General features: G+C 37.8%; 1 protein-coding gene across 3 annotated transcripts in view; it reads left to right on the top strand.

The window, feature by feature from the left end:
- Frmd3 (FERM domain containing 3) overlaps window positions 1-19,942 on the top strand; it is a 352,540-nt gene that overhangs the window by 321,692 nt on the left and 10,906 nt on the right. The window lies entirely within an intron of this gene.

Genomic DNA, 19,942 nt, shown 5'->3' with positions numbered 1-19,942 from the left:
AAAATATGTTCTGGAAAATACCTGAAATTAGTCACAAATTATGAATATTTTGGAACTTCTGACTTAAGATATAATTAATTGTTTTTATATGATAACATAAGTAATATATGATATGTCATTATTGCCAATATACATATATTTTAATTTATTTCTGAGGCAGGGCCTTATTCTAGCCCAGAATGACCTCAAACTCCCAAAGATTCTTCTACTTAGCCTCCCAGTGCTGGGATTAAAGATGTGAGCTACCACACCTGGCTCTAACTTTGATATTTTTAATGTCAGTTTCCTAATACCGAGATTACAAAGGTATTTTTCATGTGCTTTTTCGTAATATCCATAGTCTTGCCATTTTAAGAATGTAACATAAGTTGGAATCATACAGAATGCAGCCTTTTCAGAATGGCTTCTTTCACAGTCATTTGCATTTAAGATTCCTTCAGAAAATTCATTTGTAGCACTGAATAATATTCACTTTGTCTGGATATACTCATTGCTGTTTCTTTCTCCATTTACCATTTCTGAAAAATGGGTTAATATTTGTCTTGTAGTTGCATTATTTTAGATTAAGAGTAGGATAGCCAAACTCTCAAGACATTGAGATCTATTATGGAGAAACATCATTTTTTGTTGCTATTGAAAATGTGACAATGTCATTTATTTCTTTCTCTGTATCTTTGTCATTTGTATATAGAATGGATACTGATTTTTTTTGCATTGATGTTGTATCCTTTTACTTTGCTGAAGGAGTTAATCACCTTTAAGAGTTTGAGATGGAGGCTCTCAGTCTCTTATGTATAGAATCATGTTATCTGTGAATAGAGCTAACTTAACATCTTCCTCTCCAATTTGTATTCCTTTTATTTATTTCTCCTGTCTTATTGCTTGAGCTAGGACTTCCAGTACCATGTTTCCTCATACAAAATTTTCTGCTCTTATAAACATATACTATCTTAATTATGGAAAACAATGGCTATTAGTGTTTTCCTACTATCAATCTCAAAATAGTATATCTTCAAGTTGTATTGTTCTACAACATTTGATTTTAAAAATTTATATTTGATCTAGGTGTTATGGCACACATCTTTAATCCCAGCACTTGGGGGGCAGAGATAAGAGGATTGCCAAGAGTTTGAGGCCACCCTGAGATAGTGGTTAATTCCAGGTCAGCCTGGGCTAGAGCAAGACCCTACTTCAAAAAACCAAATATAAATATATTTCAGTTGCTGACTTGAGTTTTGTGAAAATTATTAAATGAATTTTGTCTTGGCATTTGGATAGAATTTCCAGTACTTTCAACAATGGCCTTAAACATACTTCTGATATTTTATACTTCATATTTATGCAAGTTGATATTCCCAGCATTAGTGATCATAAAATTAAAATATTGATCAACTCTGAAAAATGCTGAGGATGCTCTCTACCCTGAAATATTAAATACCCAGCTGATATTTATATAGTTATGTAAAAATAAACAAGAATATCCATCTCATTAGCATGCAGTTTTTGTCACGTTCCTCACTTCTTCTGATGTGTTGCTACTACATATACTTGCCATCACACATGCATATTTATTTCTGTATTTCTGTGGTAAAAATCTCAAGTCCTTGTCTTTCAGGAGATAAAGATATGAAAAACCATAAGAAAACTACAACATAGTGTAATGATTATGATGATAAACAGATTCACAAGATGGGTAGCTGTGAAGTTAGCAATTAAAGGCAAACCCTTATTGTCAATGGTTTATAGACCAAGGCATTTTTTTTTAATCTAATACATTTTCAGGGTTCATAAGAAGTTTCACTTTCTCCAGAGCTTTCCAAGTTGGCAGTTTTTTTTTTGTTTGTTTGTTTTTATCAGAGCAGTGGCTATCTACATAACTGGACTCTTGCCAGCTTCTGCTGTCTCCTTTATTACAGTATTGAGAGAGTCTGCCCCCTTCCAAGATATTCTAGGAAACAAAAACCTTTCTCATTCTTCACTGACTCCTCAAGTAGTTTTCAGAATTAACTCACACACCCTTATATAAATCAGGAATGGCCAAGAAACTGAACTTACTATGACTGTCTTAGAAACATCGCCTGAGAAGAAATGATTGATGAGCAGTCAGCCTTTAGAAGATCCCAGATAAGATGCATAAGCATCAGACAGGGCATGGGTAGTAGAAGGACTCCCTATAGGATGTAAGGTCCAGATCCTTAGAGAATGAGTGAGAGCCATCTGGGTGTAGAGGGACACTAAGAGGGGAGCAGAGGCAAAGGGGAGAGGGAGATGGTACAGATGATACACTTAAGTACATGGATCTGGTAGAAATGCATGGAGTAGATGAGAGCTATTTTTGTACTAAGCTAAAGAGTTTAGTTTAGTATTTAGCCATAGTAGTATAGGAAACATTTTAAAATATTCTATCAAAAACTTTAATACATGAAATGCTATAATTTGATCATATTCCCATGCTATTTCCTTTTTGTCCCCTCTCCCACACCCATACTCTTGAATGCTGTCTTCTTTCCAAGTTGTCCTTGTGCTCTGATGTTTCATTCATTTTGTCTTCTGTGTCAGAGTGTTAATGGACTCAAAATTGTTCAGGTCTTGTTGGGGTAACAATGACCATTGTGAGGTCATAAAACCACCAGTTGGTTCATGTTCAGAGAACAATGCTCTAATGAACTCCTTCTCCCTCTGAGGCTCTTGCATTCTTTCTGCCTCTTTTTCCACAATGTCCCCTAAGCCTTGGAGGGTGGGGCAGAGATGTATTGCTTAATGTTAGAGCTGTCAACAGCATCTATAGAAAATATTTTAAGAAGAGGTATAACTTATAGGCAGGACTGTTCTTTAAACAATTCCCCAGAATTGTTTTCATGAAAACCAATTAGGTTGGTGTTGTTATCATTCAGTTAAGTGGTAAGACTTAAGAAGCCAAGACAGTGCTGAATAAAAGTAAATAAAATGGAAACATTTTGAAAAGTGGGAGACATATCTGATTATTGAATTAAAAAGTCTTTGTTCAATCTTTGGATTGTTGGTTTGAGAGAAAGAGTGGTGGTACCGCCTACTCTATAAATAACAACAGAGCAGAAAAGAAGTTGATTGTAAACATGATGTGTTTGTATTAGAACACATTGTGATTGACCTTCTTGTGTATGTATAAATGGTTTGCTCAGGCTCATTGGGCAGTTTTGAGTTGAGGTAGACCACAAATTTGCTAATATATGTTTAAGAAACTAAGTTATAGTCTAGGCAAACTGAGCAAACAAATTTGGAAAATGTCAACTTAGATAAAATAAAGCTGATTTCTTCTTATCAGAATACCTCAACCATTTAAATTTGCTAATAGTAATATTATTAATTATTAAGTTCATTTTTGAGAAATCACCACCTGCATGAGAGGAAGTGGTGTGAGTTTCAATTGGGGTATAGAGATGAAGCAGACATTAGGTTTGGGGTGTGTGTGTGTATTTGTGTGTGTCTTTTTCTAAGTTTTTTATTTGTGTATGCTTCTGTGAGAGTCAGTGGGGTGACTTTTCACAGGTATTAAGTAGAATTAACGGACTGCATTCCAATGGTGTTCAGAGGCATATCTAGTGTTAGATACCTTGAAATGTCCATGACTGAAAATGAAAAACCTCACCTGGAAGTCAGTGTCATTCTGAGAAATTTAAATTTAAACTCATGAGATATAGGTTTAATTTGGAGGGTTAAGCTTTATCCTTGACCAAAAGGAGATAGAGTCACATGCAATGTTAGTGTCATAATGTCTTATAAAAGTTTTGAAGTCTGGAAAGAGAAGATTGTGTACAACATTCATGTATGATCTGCTATAACCTTCAGGGACTACACTGGGGAAAGTTGAATAACAGTTATTAGAAGAGGTTGATGATGGTGAAACATATTTAATTTTTATAACAAAGTAAATTAAGGAACTTTACAACAAAGCAGGAGAGAAAGTCTAGAGTCTTCTGGAGTGATTAGCTCAGTTTGGGTAGCTCTCCTCTCCCAGTGAAAGGGAGAACTAACAGCTGGAGGTAGAAGCCACAGTTTATGCCAGAGAGGCTCAGAAAACTTGTAATATGATTTCAGTGACATGTTGTCAAGAGCAATAAAATAAGAGAGAGCCAGACAAAAGTTGTACAAGATCAGGGGAACTCTCCTCAGCTCACAATCTGAAAAGCTATAGGACCCTTTCTTAAAAAGACCTGGGCGGAGTTGGTGCTGGCTTGATATCTCCAGACTATTCCACTACACTTTGAGGAAACTCAGAGCAAGTGTCATAAGACACTGTAACATGGCAAGAAGAATACCTCTACACTGTAGGGAAGAAAATCTGAATCAACTTCACAGTATTTAGCAAGATAGAAACCTAATTGAAGCAAGAGTCTGCAGGGGAAGAGAGTCTCATGTTCCAGATATCAGGAAGGACCACCCAGGCAAGGTGCCAACCTTCGTAACCCAACCTATGAAGATGGACCGACTTCTGTGACCTACCATGCAGAGGACCACCCTTAGGAAGGACTAACATTTGCAACTGGACTCCTGAGGACTGTTTAGAGATATGATCAGGATCTATGAGCTGATTTTGTAAAGGATAACAATGAGTGTTAGGCATCTGGAAGCCCAGGAAGGAGTGTCAAAAGATGTGAGGCAGGAGCCAGCAAGAAATCCACATTTCATTAATACTCCATACTACTGTTTAACTCACACAGCTGCACCTTGATCCCTCCCTTACTTTATAGCCAAAGTCCACTGACAAGTCCAGCTCTCTTCCACTCTGTCTCTGTACCTTTTTCTCTTCTCTTGTTTTTTTTTTCTATGTTCTTTATTTTTTCATTTTCTTTTTTCATGTGCTTTCCCAAAGAACATAGGGTAGTCTGGCTTGTGGAGAGTCTCTGTCTCCAGCCTCCTGAGAGGTGATGCTTTTTTAGATTATCTTATTTCATTTCTTTCCTCTCTCTTTCCATTCTATCTTTAGCCCAGACTGCCTCATAGCCCCCTTTATCCCTACCATTCTTTCTTTCTACTTACTTTTATTTCTTTTACTTTTAATCTATCAAATGCAGTATTAATCACATCTTACACCTTTTCCCTACCGTTCATGCCTATAGTAAGTGCATCCATTACGTCTTTTTATTACTGTGAAGAAATATCAAACAAAGCAACTTAGCTCAAGGGCATAATACACCATGGCAGTAAAGTCATGGCAGTCAGAGCTTGAAAACAGTCCTAAAAGGGGAATCTGTAGTTACAAGTATGAACATTACATAATCAGAGATATCACAAGTAACTTAAAGATGAAATTTATTGTCTAGAAAAAAATAGAGTAAGCCAAATCCAAATTTTGTAGCCAGAAAGAAATAATTAAAATTAGAGTAAACATTAATGAAATGGTAACTAAAAAAGTAACACACAACATGAATGAAACACAGAAACAAGATTTCAAAGGTTTTTAAAAACTTCTTATTGTTAGTCTCTGTAGTAGTTTGAATGTGATAGTATAAATCTATGGTCCCATAGAATCAGGTGTTTTATTAAAATTAAACCTGTAAATCAGGTCTCCAGCCATTTGGCTGCAGGAGGTATCATCAGGGGACAATCTTAGAGCCCATAGTTGTGTTTGGGGTGCATCTGTATTCCAGCCCCAAAAAGTATGGAGAGCAGTTAGGGCTCTGGTTAGTTTGTGCTTGCTGCTTGCTAGTGATGCTGGCTGTTGGGTAGTACTCTCAGCTTGGATCTATGAAAAGGAACCACATTTTCCCACCATTGATGGTGTTCCCATGGACTTTGTATGCCTGAAATAAACCCATATCCCCCATAAGCTGCCTATGATTGGATGTTTGTCCAAGCAACATGGAGCTGAATGCAATGTGGAGCTGAGTACAGCAATCTCCATACAATGTACTCTTATCATAATTCCTTCCTACTATCTTTCTTTATTCCCTCTCTCCTATCCCCTCTCCACTGAATCCTTTCTTTCCCACTAGTCCTGTTTTAATTTGGTGTGTGTGTGTGTGTGTGTGTGTGTGTGTGTGTTGCTCACTCATACAGTCTTTTCAAGGTAATGACGGTCACTGCTTTAAAGTTATAAATGCAATTACCACTTTGTGTCTGAAAGACTGCATTCCAAAGGACTTCCCTACATCTGTTGGCTCTAACATTCTTATTGCCATGTTTTTCCTCTTTATGGGTCCCTGAACTTTAGGGGGTGTGATAGATATGTCTCATTTAGTGCTGAACAATCAGTTGTCCCTTCTTAGCACTTTGATGAGCTTTTTTAAGTTTTAAAATATTTATTTATTTATTTATTTACTTGAGAGAGACAGAGGGAAAGGGGGGGAGGGGTTGAGAGTGAATGGGAATGCTAGGGCCTCCAGCAACTGCAAATGAACTCCAGGTGCATGTGTCCCACTGTGCAGCTGGCTTATGTGGGCCCTTGGGAATTGAACCAGGGTCCTTTGGCTTTGCAGGCAAATGCCTTAACTGCTAAGCCAGCTCGCCAGCCCTGGTGAGCTTTGATGAATCACCATGTTCAAATCTAGGAGTCACCATGTTCTGAAAAGAGAAGCTTCTTTAACAAAGAATGAGAGTAGCATTCCTATGTGTGTATAAATATAAAGATGTCAGAAGGAAATTTGGTGGGCATAATATAGCCATTTGGTCAAACATTAGTTGTTACTTTCCTCCTTATCAGCTTTCCAGCTGTAAGTGACTAGAGGGAAGCTTTAACTTCCACTTCAATGGCATGTTTTTTGTGCCTTCTGTCAAAAGCACTGCCTTCTCTAGAGTCAATATTATAGGATAAAAGAGCATGAAGTTGTAGAGACAGAAAGCAAAAATTTGGCTAGTGGGTCAGTAAGGGCAATAATAAGTGCTACCATTCCCATTTCTATCCCTTTTTTCCTGGACCCAAGAATTTTGGCTATAGCAGTAACAATAAATTGTATCGAATGCTAATTCAGAGCATATACAGACTTCTGGGGAACCCTGCCCCATTCCTTTCAGGCTATTGCCACCTAGTTTGCACTATAACTGTGTCCTTGAAAATGACATTCCACTGTTCTATCAAGCCAGCCAGTTCAGAATGCTAGGGATCATGGTAACACTAGTGAATTTTATGAATAGGAGCCCACTGCCACACATCTTTATCTAAGTGAGTACCTTAGTCAGAAGCTATGATGTATGAATAAGGCATTTATAAGTCCACAGATGGTAGACGTTCCATGTGTAGGAAAGGAAGGTAAACCCATCTGTAAGCTGAGATATGCACACTGACACAATAGTGGCATGTCTGCTTCTTTGGGATAATCAACTACTTTCTGGTTAGATTTGGAGCCTGTCCTATAGAAGGGAATTTATGCCAACTACTATAAATCCAGCCAGAAGTCAATGGCTTGGTTTCTCTGTGTCCTGCAAATATAGGATATGGAGTCATCAGCTTCTTTCCTCCACACTTCCTTTCTTACTGCCTGGTTTCTACAGTCGTTCCAACCTTAACACAGAAACTAAAATATTCAAGGCTAGAACCTATATATGAGAAGGAACATATAGCATTCATCCATTTGGGCCTATATTAGCTCATGCTATATGTTCCAGTCAATCCATTTTCTTGAAAATTTAATTGTTTTTTGAATTGTTTATAGAGTCCACATATTAAGAGTGTAGTTGGCAATGATATTCTCCCATCCTAGGAGCTGTAATACATGGAGAATTTACTTTGATGTCCACAGTGTTTTTATTTAATGGGGTCCCTTTTGTCAATTGCGTACCTTGGTTCCTGAGTGACTGAGCCCTATGTAGAAAGCTGACACCTGTACCTATATCTTGAAGTGTACTCCCACTTTTTGTTCTATCCATTTTAGAGTTTTAAGCTTTAGGTTGAAGTTCTTCATTCATTTGTAGATGATTTTTTTTTTCGGGATATAATTTCATTCTACAGCATGTAGATACTCAGTTTTCCTAGCACTATTAATTGAAGATGCTGGTTTCCAGAGTGTGTTTTTGGCATCATTGCCAAAAAGAAGGTGGCTGTAGTCATATGGACTGGTTTCTAGATCTTCCATTCTATTACACTAATAAACATGCCTATTTTGTGCCAGAACCATGCTGTTTTTATTATTATTGCTCTGTAATATAACTTAGAATCAGATATGGCAATACCTCCTGCAATATTCTTTTTGCTCAGGGTTACTTTGACTATCTGGGTATTTTGTCCTAGGTGAATTTTAACATTATATTTTTTTTTCTGTTTCTTGAATGGCATTGGATATTGATTAGCACTATATTGAATCTATACATTTATTTTGATAGCATAGCCATTTTCACAATGTTAATTCTTCTGACCCAGAAGCATGGGAGGTTTTTGCATTTTCTAGGGTCACTGATTTCTTTCTTCAGTGTTTTAAAGTTTTTATTGTTAAAGTTCGTTGCAGTTAGCTTCACATTGCTGAGACAAATATCCAACCAGACATAGTTGATGGGAGAAAAGGGGTTTATTTAAGGCTTACAGGGCCCAAGGGAAACTCCATGCATGGCAGAAGAAGCTGCTTGCTTCCAGAGAGCCAAGAAGAGAGAAACTTCAGTAAGCAAACACTATCACAAGCAAGCACAAACCACCAGAACTGAAACTACTCTGAACATACCTTAGGGATGGACTCCACGATCTGTCCTCAGTGACATCTCTTCCCTAGGAGGGCTTTGCCCTGTGGGGACCCAAAATTCAAGCCTGATTCTATGGAGTCACATATTCAAACTACCACATTCCAACCCTGGCCCCCTATAGTATCATGATTATCTCACAATGTCAATTGCATTCAGTCCAACTCCAAAGTTCCCCGTAACTTTTACCAACTTTAAGACCATTCCAGAGTCCCAAGTCTCATCTGAGATTCAAGACTGTCTCTTAATGATGAGTGCTATAAAATCAAAAAAAGTTACATCTAACACATGATGGCACAAAATAAACATTTTCATTGAAAAATAATATAACAGAGATAGATCAATGCAAAAGCAGTAACTCTCAGGTAAGCATCAAATATCTACAGTTCAAATCCAACATCCATAACCAGTCATGACAGTATCTGAATTTTCTAATTAACCCCTCAAATTTGGCTAAGCAGTCTGGAGAAAACTGTCATCCTGAGCTACTATCTGTCTGTGGTAGCCATTTTACAGTCCTCGTATATGCAAAATGTCCTTAGGTCCCCATTGCAAATTACAATCCACCTTCAGCTTCATAAGATGACCTTTTTATCCTTTAATAAAGGGACATCTCCTTGCGTCAAAATATTGCATCTCACTAGCAGTTTCTAGATAATGGTCTTATTGGCCTCTACACAGGGATATCACCCTGCTTCACATGCCAGATCTCAGCAGCAGCTCCTGGAACTGTGTGTTTCATGACCCAGTTCCATGCTTTTTTATTTTATTTTTTTATGTTTCCAAAGCCAATACTAGGTGTGAAGAGTCACAACCAATTTTTTTAATATAGGGGTAAAATAAATCTTGACTTCAAAGAGCAGATTATGCATGCCTTTAGAATTCTTCCTTTACATCACTTTATTGCAAGAATTTGCATTCCTATTCATTCAGCTTTTCCTGAGGGATTTCACATCAGGCACATTTATATTCTTTTATGTAAACCAGTTGGTCCATCATTAATGGTGGTAATCAGTTTAACAATTACCAAAATCAGTTTCTGTGCCTATAACTTTAAACTTGCTTCATTTTTCCTGTGATAATCTGTGCATCTTTAATATTTCTGTTCTGTATCTTTTTCCAAGCACACCAGTCCATTACTTTTAAATTAAACCTTGATTAAACTCTCTGGACATAAGCCGCAGAATGCACACAGCCTTTTTACCAGTAGCCTAGTCCCAACAAAGTTCTCTTCTGTCTCTCCTTCCTTCCCCTGGGAAAGTTCATAAACCAAGCTTCCATACATTCACATCCCTATCTGCTTTTAGTATCAGAGTAATACTGGCTTGCTAAAAAAGTTTGGATGTGTTCTATTTTATGGACTAATTTGAGAATCATTGGTTTTAGTTCTTTAAAGATCTGATAGTGTGGTGAAAATGAAAAATTAAGTGTATATTTAAAAGTTAGAAACATGACTCTGGTCCCTTTTCTGTTTACACTTTTTTTTCCCACTCAATGCTGTAAGCCTCAGATGGCACATAACAGTCCCTACTGCTCCCATGGGCACCACTTCTGGTCCTCCTACCAAAACTTCTGGGACCAGCTGCAAGACTGATGAGAGAGAACACTGTGGAGTGGAGGAGGGGCATATCCTGACTTGTATCTGTCTACTGTTGTGCTAGTCAATACCAAAGATAGCATGACTCTGGGGCTTCCTTCCTATATCGTTACATCCTGCTTCCATTGTTTTACCTAAACATACAACTGTGCACCCTCCCCATTTCTACAAGCTTGCTTGTTGCTAAAGTTTCCATATGTAGCTTAGTGACATAGTTCCAAAAAAATGTTTATAAAACATAGGTGGCCCAAACTCAGACTTCTGGAGAAATTTTCAGCCCACCAGTATAATAATAAATTATTTTTATTAGTTATGTACACAGTGTGTATACAACCATGGTGGTACCATCATTATCCTCCTACCTGTCCTCCCCCCTCTTCAGGGACCCTCTTTATTGGGGAACGTGGTTCATGCATTGTGGGGTTAGCCATCAGTTATGGGTAGGAGGTAATGTCTCTGTGCATAATGTTCCAACATGTGACCTAACAATCTTTCCTTCCCCTTTTCTGCAAATTTCCCTGACTCATTTAGAGTTTCTTTTAGGTCTACTTCAGTGATGAGATCTTGGGAGCCTCTGTGTCACTGAATGTCTGGTTGAGTGGGAGTTGAGTGTCTATCTCCTACACCCTTGTACTGGTAGCAGGTTCACCAAGAAAGCAGCACTCTTGTTCATTTCCCCAATTATTCTTGGTTTCAGTTGGTTCCTGTTGAAGTGTTATGGACTGATTCTCTCCTCTGAATCTGCATCCATCTGAAAAAGAGAAGCGAATTTTCAAATAGAGAGTGAAGTCAGAACCATATAAATGGGATAACCATTATTATTTTAGAGAGAATTCAATAGGTGTAGGCTGTCTTGTAGCCCACCATTCCTGAGAGCTTGATAGTGAATAGCTGGCTCATTTTTTGGATGTGGTGCTGACTTGTTTTCCAGCTCCAGCTATGAGTTCCATTCCACTGAACGGATCAGTTAGCCGAATCAAGAACAGTTAGTTTCCCACTATGGCTGGGTGCCACTATTGCACTTGTGTTAGCATCATGTCAGGTTGTTTTCTGCTGAGTAGCTTAGACCACAAATTGCTTGAACAGATGCTGGTCATTTTCACCCAGTTGCTCATATAGCATCTTCTGGCACTAGACAAGCTAACTGTCTGGGGACTGACTCTCTTCCAGATTCCAGCCAGGTCACTCCATGTTCTGTATCAACAGCATATGGTGTCTTCAGCAGTAGGGTCTTACTGCTAACCTTTGCTGGGCCATCAAGTACTCTGACAGAAATCTATCTTCTTTTGGGAAACCTTGTAGGTCTCTCTGATCAACAGCTCATTGTGGATGTTAACCACATGCTGGTACTGAGAGTTACAGGCCAGCACCCAGGAAAAAAAGGAAGGAAAAGATAGGTAATATACAAGAGGTAGAGAGAAGGGAGAGAAAAGGGAAAGAAATGGGAGATTAGGGTTAGTCTTCATCATACCTTCTCTAGGGCCCTATGATTCAGGTTTTCCCTAAAAGGACCTGATGAAGGTTCAACCATTTAGTCTGTTTTCTTTTTTTTTTTTTTTAGGTTGTAAAATTTTATGGTACCTTGCTATATGGGTCAAGTTATGTCCCCCCAACCTTTACCTTCCCTCTTGTCTGGTCCTCAAGATGCTTATTAGGTATGTCAGCATCTTGGGTAGATTCAAGTTAGGAGGTATAGATGAGGGAGACCATATGATGATTATCTTTCTGTAATTGGGTGAGTTTGCTGAGAATGATCTGTTACAGGTTCAAATATTTTTCTTAAAATTTTAGTGTGTCATTTTTCCTTATTGTTGTACAGAATTCCATCATGTGGATATACCACCTCTTGGTTATTCATTCTTCTAATAATGGACATCTGGGTTGATTCCAGCTCTTATGAATCAAGCAGCTATAAACATGGTTGAGCAAATCTTTCTGAACATTGGCATAGAGCTTTTAGGGTAAATGCCCAGTAAGGGAATAACTAGATCTGTTGGTAACTCTATAGTCAACCTTTCTAGGAGTTTTCATATTGCTTTCCATAGTGGTTATATCATCTTACATTCCCACCAACAGTGAATGAGGGTTCCTGTTTCTCCACATCCTCACCAATCCTTGTTTTCATTTGATTTTTTTAATGTTTGTTATCTTTACTGAAGTAATGTGGAATCTCATAGTTGTTTTAATTTGCATTTCCCAATGATTAAGGATGGTAAACCTTTTCTTTTCTTTTCTTTTAATTTATTTATTTGAGAGCGACAGACACAGAGAGAAAGACAGATAGAGGGAGAGAGAGAATGGGCACGCCAGGGCTTCCAACCTCTGCAAACGAACTCCAGACGCGTGCGCCCCCTTGTGCATCTGGCTAACGTGGGACCTGGGGAACCGAGCCTCGAACCGGGGTCCTTAGGCTTCACAGGCAAGCGCTTAACCGCTAAGCCATCTCTCCAGCCCGGTAAACCTTTTCTTATGTGTGTGTCTACAATTTGTATTTCTTCCTCTGAGAACTCTGTCCAGTCCTTTACCACATTTTGTGACTGGGTTGTTTGACTTTTTATTGTTTAGGTACTTGAGTTCCTTGAAGATTCTAGAAATTAGGCCTCTGTCAGTTGTATAGCCAGAAAAAATTTTCTCCCATTCTGTGGGTAATCTATTGGCTCTGCTTATTATATGTTTGTCTGTGAAGAAACTTTTCAGCTTTATGAGATCCCAGTGGTTGAGTGATTAAGTTCCTGAGTTACTGGGGTGGGGTTTTGTTCACAAAGTGTTTTCCCATTCCTATATCATGGAAAGTTCCTCCTATTTTTTTTCCAGTAGTAGCTGAGTTTCTAGTCTTATATTGAGGTTTTCATCCATGTGGACTTGATTGTTGTGCATGGTGAGATGTGTGGATTGAGTTTCATTTTCCTGCATATGGTTATCCAGTTTTTCCAGCACCATTTGTTGAAGATGCTGTCTTTTTTTCCAGGCTACATGGTTAGGGTCTTTGTCAAATATCAAGTAGCTGTAGTTACTTGATCCAAAGTCCAGGTCCTCTATTCTGTTCCATTGGTCTATAATCTTGTTTTTATGCCAGAATCGTGTTTTTTTTTTTTTTATTACTATGGCTTTGTAATACAGATTTAGATCAGGTATGGTGATGCCTCCAGAGACATTTCTTTTGTTATGGATATGTTGGTTATCAAGCCTTCTGCCATTCCATATGAATTTTGAGATCATCTTTTCTATCTCTGAGAAGAAAAATATTGGGATTTTTATTGGTAGTGCATTAAATCTGTATATTGTCTTTGGTAAGATTGCCATTTTCACAATATTAATCCTGCCTATCCAGGAGCAAGGGAGGTCTTTCCATTTCCTCAAGTCCCCCTCAATTTCTCTCTTGAGTGTTTTTATGTTTTCATTGTATAGGTCTTTCACATCCTTGGTTAATGTTATTCTAAGGTATTTATTTTTTGTTGCTACTGAAAATAGGACAATGTCACTTATTTCTTTCTTTGTATCTTTGTCTTGTGTATTGATTTTCTATCCAGTTACTTTGCTGAAGGAATTAATCACTTTTAAGTATTTTAAGATGGAAGCTCTCGAGTTTCTTATGTACAGCATCATGACATCTGTGAATAGGGCTAACTTTACTTCTTCCTTTCCAATTTGTATCCCTTTTCTTTCTTTCTCTTGTTTTACTGCTTGAGCTAGGATGTCCAGTACTATATTGAAGAGCAGAGGTGAGAGTGGACACCCCTGTCTTGTTCTTGATCTCAATGGGAATTCCTTCTCTCCCCATTAAGTATTATTTGGGCTTTAGGAGCTTTATATATACCTTTATTATGTATACTATATTGAGATATAAACTGTCATTTCTATTCTGTCCAATGTTTTGATCATGAAGGGATGTTGTAGTTTGTCAAAGGCCTTTTCTTTATCTATCAAAATGATCATGTGGTTTTTGTGTTTAAGCTTATTTATCTGGTGTATCACATTGATAGATTTCTGTATGTTGAACCACCACTGTGTTCCTGGGATGAAGCCTACTTAATCAAGGTGGATAATGCTTTTGATGTGTTGTTGAATTTGGTTTGCAAAGATGTTGTTCAATCCTTGCATCTAAGTTCATAAGGGAAATAGTTTTCTTTTTTTGTGGCATCTCTGCCTGGTTTTGGTATTAGGGTGATACTAGCTTCACAGAAGTAGTGGGGGGCTTTCCCTGTTCTCTCATTGTGTGGTATACTTTGAGAAAAATTGGTTCCAGTTCTTCTGTTAAGGATTGATAAAATTCAGCTGAGAAGCCATCTGGTCCTGGACTCTTCTTCTTGGGGAGGTTTTTAATTACGTTTCAATCTTGATAGGTGTGATAGGTTTCTTTAGGAGATTAATCTGCTCTGAGTTTAGCTTTGGTAGGTAGTATGTGTCCAGGAATTCATTCATTTCCTCCATATTATCCAGTTTTTTGGAGTAGAGGATAAGTCCTGATGATTCTCCAAATTTCACTTATGTCTGTTGTGATCTTTACTTTTTTTTTCTAATTTTATTAATTTAAAACATCCCTTTTTTCACTTGATGAATTGGCCAGGGGTTTATCAATCTTGCTTATTTTTTCAAAGAACCATCTCTTTATTTCATCAATTTTCTTAATTAATTGTTTTCTGAGTTCCCAACTCATTAATTTCTGCTATAATCATAATTATTTCTTTCTGTTTGGAGGTTTGGGGGTTGTATTCTTCTTTTTTATCAGTGCCTTTAGGTGGATGGTTAGGTTATTGATTTGGGATCTCTTTGTCTTTGTTATGAAAGCATTTAGTGCTATGAATTTTCTCCTGAGGACCACCTTCATTGTGGCCCATAAGTTTTGGTATGTTATATTCTTATTGTCATTGTTGCCTAGAAATTTTGCAATTTCATTTTTTATTCAGTTCACTATCCAATTATTATGTAAAAGTGTGTTGTTAAGTTTCCAGGAGCAGATGGGATTCCTGGAACATCTTTTGTTGTTAATTTCTAGCAATACAGCATTATGATCTGATATCATTCAGGAAACTTTCAATCTTCCTAAATATATGGAGGCAGGCTTTATGAACTAGTATATGATCTATTTTAGAGAAGGTTCCATAGGCTGCTGAGAAGAATGTGTAGTCTGTGGATTTGGGGTAGAATGTTCTGTAGTTGTCCATTATGTCTAATCAGTCTATGGTTTTGTTGAGCTCTCTGACTTCCCTGTTAATTTTCTGTTTGGATGATCTATCTATTGCTGATGGTAGAGTATTGAAATCCCCAACTATGATGTTGTTGGTGGTTATTTCTATTTTGTTGTTAAGTAGATTTTGTTTTATGAATTGTGGTGCACTTGTGTTTGGTACATAAAAATGATTGTGATATCCTCTTGTTGGATCATTCCCTTGATAAGAAATAAGTGGCCTTCTTTGTCTTTTTGGATTACTTTTGGTTTGAAGTCTATTTTATCCAATATTGGTATAGCTATGCCTGCTTGTTTCATATTTCCATTTGCTTGGAATATCGTTTTCCACCCTTTCACCCTGAGGAGGTGTCTGTCTTTAGAGGTGAGGTGGGTTCCTTGAAGACACCAGATTGAGGGTTCCTATTTTGTGATCCACCCTATTAGCTTATGTCTATTGATGGGTGAATTTTGGGACTATGGCTAGGATGGCAGCTTGAGGGGGGTTGGGGGACTGTTGGACTACCGAAGAGCATGCAATCAGCAGATTCCCTGCTTTGCTCCACCATTCCCTCCCACTGGAGATCTATTAGAGTCTTCTCACCCTTGGAAGACCCAATGAAACCTAAACCTCTTGCCTTTTCTTCCCAGGAGGTATGGCATGGTTATGTGGATGCAGTCTTGACCAGAAGTCCTAATAACAAATTCTTGATTTCTCTTATCTTCCTTGAGTGGTACTTGGCTTTCTTGATGACTCAAATTTCCACAATAGAATTATTAAGTGAATCCATATTGTCCTAGACTTTTTTTAGGTGGAAGATGTTTTATTAGTACTTCAGTCTTGTTTATTATTGTAGCTATATTTAATTTACTTGTCTCTTCTTGGTTTAACTGTGGTAGGTAATTCACCTATTTCTTTCAGATGTCCCAAGTTTGTGGAATATAAGTTTTTAAAGTATGTCCTTGTTGCTTTTCTGGATTTCATTGTATCTGATGTAAAATCTCCCTTTTTCTCTCTACTAATCTGTGTGTTCTGTATTTCTTTTGGTTAATTTGGTTAAGGGTTTATTTATTTTTTCAAAGAACCAGATCATCATTTCATCAATTCTTTTTATTGCTTTTTGTTGTTTTTCTTGTTTGTTTCTATTTCATTGACTTCTGCTCTGATCTTGATTTCTTCAACAACTTCTGTGTTTGGTTTGTCCTTGTTTTTCCAGTTCCTTAAGGTGCATTATTATTTACTTAAAAGCTGTCTTTTTTCATTTTTATTTTTATTAATTACTTTTGTATTCAGCAAATACAGTCGGTTTGGTACCATTATTAGGCTCATCTACCTACACCTTCCCCTTGGTCCCTCCTTGTTGAGGTATATGGGTCATGCATTGTGGAGTTAGCCCGCAGTTATGGGTAGGATAAATGTCTCTGCATATCATGACCCAACATGTGGCTCTGACATTCTTTCCGCCCCCTCTTCCACAAAATTTCCCTGAGCCATTTTAGGTACATTTTTGGTCTGCTTCACTGAAGAGGTGTTGGGGGCCTCTGATCTCTGTCTCTCTTATTTGGTAGGAGTTGGTTTTTCTCTGTGTTGATCTCCTTCACCCTTGTGCTGGTACCCAGTTCACCAAGAAAACAGCACAGTAGCTTTCCCTTTTTTATTGCTTGTTTTGCCAATTGTTCTTAGTTTGGACTTGAGTGTAGTGCCATGGCAAAATGTGTGGATCAAGTTTCATTTTCCTGCATATGGTTATCCAGTTTGTCCAGCACCATTTGTTGAAGATGCTTTCTATTTTCCAGCTTATATTGTTAGAGCCTTTGTCGAATACCAAGTAGCTATAGTTGCTTGACCCAAAGTCTGAGTCCTCAAGTCTATTCCATTGGTCAATACTCCTGTTTTTATGCCAGTACCATGCTGGTTTTATTACTATGGCTTTGTAATATAGCTTTAGATCAAGTATGGTGATGCCTCCAGAGGTATTTCTTTTGCTGAGGATATGTTTGGATATGCAAGGCCTTCTGTCTTTCCATATGAAATTTGAGATCATTTTTTCTATCTCTGTGAAGAACACTGTAGGGATTTTAATTGGAATTTCATTAAATCTACATATTGCCTTTGGTAGGATTGCCATCTTCACAATGTTAATTCTGCCTATCTAGGAGCATGGGAGGTTCCATTTTCTCAAGTCCTCCTCAATTTCTTTTTTGAGTGCTTTTATGTTTTCATTGTATAGATCTTTCACTTCCTTCATTAATATTATTCCAAGGCATTTTATGTTTTTGCTATTGAAAATGGGGCCATGCCCCTTCTTTCTTTCTCTGTATCTTTGTCATTTGCATATAGAAAGGCTACTGAATTTTGTGCATTGATTTTGTATCCTGCTACTTTGCTATAGGAGTTAATCACCTTCAGAAGTTTTGGGATGGAGTCTCTCAGGTCTCTTACATATACAATCATGTCATCAGCAAATAGAGTTGGGTTAACTTCTTCCTTTCTAAATTATATCCCTTTTATTTCCTTCTCCTGTCTTATTGCTTGAGCTAGGACTTCCAGTACTATATTGAAAAACAGAGGTGAGAGTGGACAACCTTGTCTTGTTCCTGATATCAGTGGGAATTCCTCCAGTCTCTCTCCATTAAGTATTACTTGGGCCTTTGGAGCTTTGTATATTGCCTTTATTATGTTAAAATATGAACCAACTATGCCAATTCTCTCCAATATTTTGATCATGAAGTCATGTTGTATCTTGTCAAAGGCCTTTTATGCATCTATCAAAATGATCATGTGGTTTTTATGTTTAACCTTGTTTATGTGGTGTATTACATGGACAGATTTCTTAATGTTGAACCACCCCTGTGTGCCTGGGATGAATTCCACTTAGTCAAGGTGGATAATGCTTTTGATTTGTTGTTGGATTTGGTTTGCGAGGATTTTGTTCAGGATCTTTACATCTAAGTTCATCAGGGAAATAGGCCGGTAGTTTTCTTTTCTTGTCGCATCTCTACCTGGTTTTGGAATTAGGGTGATACTAGCTTCATAAAAGGAGTTGGGTAGCTTTCCCTTTTTTATTTCTTCTTTTGTTTTTCTTTTTGGTTTTTTGAGGTAGGGTCTCTGGCCCAGGTTGACCTGGAATTAACTATGTAGTCTCAGGGTGGCCTCGAACTCTTGACAATCCTCCTACCTCTGTCTCCAGGGTACTGGGATTAAAAGTATGCACCACCATGCCCGTCTTCTTTCCCTGTTTTCCAGTTGTGTGGCACACATTGAGGAAGATTGGTTTGAGTTCTTCCATGAAGGTTTGATAGAATTCAGCTGAGAAACCATCTGGTCCTGGACTCTTCTTTTGGGGGAGGTTTTTTATTACTTTTTCAATCTCCATGAGTGTGATGGGTTTATTTAGAAGGTAATTAATCTGCTCTGAGTCTAGCTTTGATAGATGGCATGCGTCCAGGAATTTATGCATCTGCTCCACATTATCCAGTTTTGTGGAGTAGAGGTTTTGGAAATAAGTCCTGATGATTCTCCCAATTTTACTTATGTCTGTTGTGATCTCTCCTTTTTCATTTTGAATTTTGTGAGTTTGAAGCCTCTCTTTTTTTTTTTTGCTTGATCAAATTGGCCAGGGGTTGTCAATTGTGTTTATTTTTTCAAAGAACCAGCTCTTTGTTTTGTTAATTGTCTTGTTTCCTTGGTTTCCAATTCATTAATTTCTTCTCTGATTTTAATCATTTGTTTCCTTCTGGAACTCTTTGGCTTGAATTTTTCTTGCTTTTCCAGTACCTTTAGGTGGGTGGTTAGGTTATTAATTTGGGATCTCTCTGTCTTTTTTATGAAGGCAGTGATTGCTATGAATTTTCTCCTGAGGACCACCATCATTGTGTCCCATAAGTTTTGGTATGATGTGTTCTCATTGTCATTCAATTCTAGAAATTTTGCAATTTCAGTTTTTATGTTATCCACTGTCCATTTATTGTTTAAATGTGTGCTGTTCAGTTTCCAGGTGCTATTGGGATTCTTGGTGGGTCTTTGTTTTGGTTATTTCTAGCAATATACCATTGTGATCTGATATCATGCAGGGAATTATGTCAATCTTCCTAAATATGTGGAGGCAGTCTTTGTGACCCAGTATATGGTCTATTTTAGAGAATGTTCCATGGTCTGCTGAGAAGAATGTGTAGTCTGGATTTGGGATGGAAAGTTCTGTAGATGTCTGTTAGGTATAAGTGATCTATGGTTTTGTTGTGCTCTCTGATTTCCCTGTTAAGTTTCTGTTTGGATGATCTGTCTATTATTGATAATGGTGTATTGAAGTCCCCAGCTATGATGGTATTGGTAGTTATTTCTGTCTTATTGTCAAGTAGGTTTTGTTTTACGAATTGTGGTGCCCCTATGTTTGGCACAAGTGGCAGACACAGTCTGAGCTTGCGTGGCATTTGCTGTGGGCCTGGGCTTGCTGAACGTGCGGCGGCCAGAACAGTAAGTCAGCAAGTAGGCAGAGTAGCCTAAGCTTCCACACACAGGGAGCGATCGGCGC

The sequence above is a fragment of the Jaculus jaculus genome, chromosome 1 (assembly GCF_020740685.1).
Source record: "Jaculus jaculus isolate mJacJac1 chromosome 1, mJacJac1.mat.Y.cur, whole genome shotgun sequence".
Taxonomy (NCBI): Eukaryota; Metazoa; Chordata; class Mammalia; order Rodentia; family Dipodidae; genus Jaculus; species Jaculus jaculus.
Note: the sequence above shows the minus strand (reverse complement) of the source record. Positions and strands in the feature narration are given on the sequence as shown.